Raw genomic sequence first — 4,603 nt, forward strand, 5'->3', positions numbered from 1 at the left:
ATTTATCTTGGCAGGCTAAATGTTCTGAAAATGTCACCTGTTTGGCAGCCTTGTAAGGAGGGAGTCCTGGTTGCACCTCCTCTTCCCAAGGTGCAGACGTTTTATGATCGCTGCCAGGCTCTCCACTCTGTCCTGGCTTAAGTGGGAAGGAGGTGGGCGAGTGGCAGCCGCCGCCATTGTAAGACTGCCAACTCCATTTTGGGAAATTCCAGATTTTGGGGTGGAGCCTGGGGCAGGACCTCAGCAGGGAATCATGCCACAGAGCAGCCATTTTCTCCAAGGAGGACTGCTCTCTGTAAGCTAGGGATGATCTGTCATTCCAGGAGGTCTCCAGGCCCCACCTGGAGGTTGGTAACATTGTGCCATTCTGTAGTGATGCATTTCGGTGGCCAGGGAGAAAAGACTGCTGTGCTACAGTAGCACACATGGACACTTGGGAGATGAGGGGAAAAACAGGGGAGAGGAAAAGCAGTGAAGTGGGCAGAATGGGGAGTCAGCAGTCACCCTTTGAGACGGTATTTGCAAGGCTGCAGTCTAGATTTGTATTTATCTAATTGAAAGCAAATTACGGTAGCCTTATTTTTTTAGAAAAATGCACATGGGTAATGCACAACTGTATATGAAAATTTGTGCCCATTTCCAGGCTATTTCCTGCTATTTTTGGGCAGGAACGCACAGGAACAGAGTTCCGGCTGGCTCCCAAGTTGGCCACGCCCAGCAGGAACTCATTAGTATAATAGGCCACACCCAACAGCAAAAACTCATTAGGATTGGCTACATTAGGGTGTGTGTGGCAGGAGCCAGCCGGAACTCCGTTCCTGTGCGTTCCTGCCCAAAAATAGCCCTGTTTGTATTTATCTAATTGAAAGCAAATCGGTAGCCTTATTTTTTAAAAAAATGCACAGGGGTAATGCACAACTGTATTTGAAAATTTGTGCCCATTTTCCTTTAGTGAACAAATCTTAGGACTTGTTTCATTGGCAAACAGAAGCCTGGGGGCAGGTGGATTTGCTTTTCTTTGGACACGCAGGCTATGATATGTGTATTTTGTTCAAATGTTGGTTTAACAGTGGATGTTCCGGGGTGGTAGCGGCTGTTTTGGGTACTCCTGCAGATGTGATCAAAACCCGAATAATGAATCAACCAAGAGATGAACATGGAAGGTATGTCAAATATTTCCTGCTTTTAATTACAGTTGAGAACCAGAGGTTCTTAAATTTTGCATAGCAGATATTCTAACAAATGAACACTTGCCAACAGCACAGAAGATTAAGGATACAGTCCGTAGATCAAAACCCAGTCTACAGGCTGCATCCTTAATCTTCTGTGCTACTGGCAAGTGTCCATTTGTTAGAACGGAACACCCTCTCCAGAACAGCTGCTATGCAAAATTTAAGAGACATTTATGATACTTTATTGGACAGAATTAATCCTAAATGATGTATTATTTAGGTCTGTGGTTAGGAAAAAGAATCAAATTTTGAAGAATTATTTCAAGAAATATGACATCAAACTTTGCTTTTTGTAATCCCTTCTAGGGGTTTGCTGTATAAATCATCCACTGACTGCCTGTTTCAGGCAATTCAAGGTGAAGGGTTTCTGTCTCTATACAAAGGTTTTGTACCAACATGGATGCGAATGGTAAGCTTCCTTTAAAAAAAAATGTTTTGGCATACTATACTCAAAACTCATTAGCTTGTATTGCTGTGTATCAGGGCTCATTTTGTAGAAAAAGAGGTGCAGGAGCTCATTAGCATAACTTATTTGCATATGCCACACCCCCTGACATCACCGGAAGTGTGTCAGTAGGCAACACCCACTGCTCAGGCTCCACTGGACTGTTTTGGATTGCTAGCTATTGCGGGGGGGGGGGGAACGTGCAGATCTGTCCTCGCAGAGGAGGGAGAGCTTGTACCTGAATAAAACTTGGTCTTAAAGGTGCCACTGGACTGCTTTGGGCTGGGGGGGGGGCGGGCTTTGCAGCTTACCTGGCTGCTTCTGGCTCTGACTGAGGGCTGCTGGGAGCAGGGGGTGGGGCTTGTTGCATGTGCTCTTTACTGGGCTCTTTACTGCTGGAGCTCCGCTCCTGTGCGCTCCTGCAGGAAATGACCCCTGGCTGTGTTACACAACTGCAAGATGCCTTTTGCATACTTGGCATCTGGACTCCCAGCTTTCACTGCTAAGTGTTGTCATTATATACAATGACAAAGTGAACGTCAGTGGTAGGGTTGCCGGGTCCTTACCGACTGCTGGCGGCGGAGGGGGGGGGGGACACCCTCCGGTTTTTGCAGGAACTTCGGGCACATGTGTGAGGTGCGCCGCACGCTATGGTGACATCACCTGGAGGTGACATCAAGAGAGTGCCACTCTAGTTTTTGGGCAAAACTCTATGGGGTTTTTTGCCCTCAAAACCATAGAGTCTGGACATAACTACAGTGGCACCCCCTCAACATCAGCAGTGTTACGATGTTGCTTCTGGGTAATGTCGTCATGACAGGGACATTGCGCGGCGATGTCCCTGTTTGGGGGTGGAGCTTCCCCTGCCAGCCAGCTGCCGGTCGATGGTGGACTGAAGCCCCGAAAATCGGGGAAACCCCGGGCCAGAGTGGGGGGGTTGGGAACCCTAGTCTGTGGAGTAAGAACGATGCTTGTATGTAACCGCATAGCACCGGCATCCATATGCAAAAGAACCCCACTCAGGAAGGTGGGGTAGGGCTGAGTCATTATCATGTAGGAATTCCCCAGGCTGTGACATGCTAATGGAGGAGCTTTCCTGAGGAGGTCCTTTTGCATATGGATTGGCTGTTTCCTGAGGAGGTTCTTTTGCATATGGATTGTTTCCTGAGGGGGTTTCCTGTTTCCTGCCCTACCCCCACCTTCCTGAGTAGATATAAATTACCTGCCTACCATTTTTCTTCTCACCTTTACACAGAGAGTACTCCACCTTTCTGTGTTATACCTCTGAGGATGCCAGTCATAGCTGCTGGCGAAACTTCAGGTCCTACAATGCCAAGACCACGGCCACACAGCCCGGAAAATCTACAACAACTAATTACTCAAGAATTATAATCTGTGCTGAGATTTTTTCAGGATTCTTCTCACCAGGTCAACAGCTGTTTCTTTCTTTTTTACAATGATAATTTCTTTCCTTCTTTACAGGCTCCTTGGTCCCTGGTCTTCTGGCTCACCTTTGAACAAATCAGAAGAATTACTGGAATTACTTCATTTTAAGAATGTGTAATATAGCCTGTGATTATCCAGTAGGCTATTAAGCCTTCTACGGGACTTTGGTGTCAATACGGTTATTGTACTGGCGGCCAAAGACTATTCCAAATGAGTTCCTGATATTAGCCTAGTGCCAGATGCATCAAGGGGCAAATGAAAATAAAAAATGGAAGAGTAAATGGCACTAAATGTTGACTCTTTAAATGAATCGCCACTAAGCTACAAGGCACTGTGGAAGGATCCCGGATCACTGATCGTTATGTGTGGAAAACAGTGAACTGTCATGAAGCAAGAACAAGGCATAAATAAAAGGATATTGTATGTAGAAGTACAGATGCAGGATCTTTCATTATCCACAGATCTCCCCAAAACTATCGGGAGGATTACTCAGTATTGGTTCAGAAGTCCAGCAATCCATGCATCATTCTCACACCATAACATCCGAAGAATGCCAGGCTCCAGGTGGGACTGGAATTAACAGCTCATCTCCAGACTACAGAGGTCACTTCCCCTGGAGAAAATGGATGGGTGTACATAAATAAATTCTCATGGCAGGTCCCATCAGGATAAAAGGGCTGTGTTAACACACACTCTTCGATTTGCCGGGACTAACTTGTGAAGGCAACTCGTGAACATATATTCTAGTTAAAATGAAGTGCTTGAATTTAAGGCAATTCACTTCAGTATTCTTAGCACTAATTTGTCTTAACTAATGTACAGTTTAAAACAACACATGCTTACAGTGTTGTTTAGCAACAGGTCCAATTCTGTACAGTATTCAAAGCCAAAATGTGTTCATCTAATGTTTTTTTTAACGACGTACATGTACTGATATGCTCAGAAACAAACTGAGTCATGTAGCAAAAGGTGGGTGTAGCTGGATGACCACACTTCTGGTGACATGGGGTGTGGCCTAATATGCTAATGAGTTTCTGCTGTTGGGTGTGGCCTATTGTGCTAATGAGTTCCTGCTGGGCTTTTTCTACAAAAAAAGCCCTGACAGTGGGGGTTGTCCAAAGGGAAGGGATCATTTATTGTAATCAAAAAACAACACACATTTGGACAAGACTCCAAAGTGGAGTCTAACCCTAACCCTAACCCTAACCCTAACCTTCTCTATTAAGATGAACTCTTCAAATGTTTACAGCTACTTGCAGCTGGACGTTCCCTACAGAATGCAAACCAATGGCCTGGAGCTCGTCCACTGTTGTGTTTCTGTTCTGATGGACATCTACACAGAACTAAGGTCTGAAACTTATTTTCTTCAAGACATCAGGCCAAAATCAAAGTCCCTTGAGAACCAATGGGATTTAGAGGTTAGTGTCGGGTTAGGATAAGGGAGACCGTTTCGAATCCCCACTCTGCCACGGAAGTTTGC

General features: G+C 45.5%; 1 long non-coding RNA gene across 1 annotated transcript; it reads left to right on the forward strand.

Annotated features, from left to right (window-relative positions):
* Positions 1-1,081: 1,081 nt before the first annotated feature.
* LOC107113696 lies at positions 1,082-3,392 on the forward strand. The gene is made up of 3 exons (XR_001482620.1): positions 1,082-1,163; positions 1,539-1,641; positions 3,160-3,392. It is a non-coding gene; the product is annotated as an uncharacterized LOC107113696 (long non-coding RNA).
* The last annotated feature ends 1,211 nt before the right edge of the window (positions 3,393-4,603 follow it).

This window comes from Gekko japonicus, unplaced genomic scaffold (genome assembly GCF_001447785.1).
Source record: "Gekko japonicus isolate JY-2015 unplaced genomic scaffold, Gekko_japonicus_V1.1 scaffold9734, whole genome shotgun sequence".
In the NCBI taxonomy this organism is placed as follows: Eukaryota; Metazoa; Chordata; class Lepidosauria; order Squamata; family Gekkonidae; genus Gekko; species Gekko japonicus.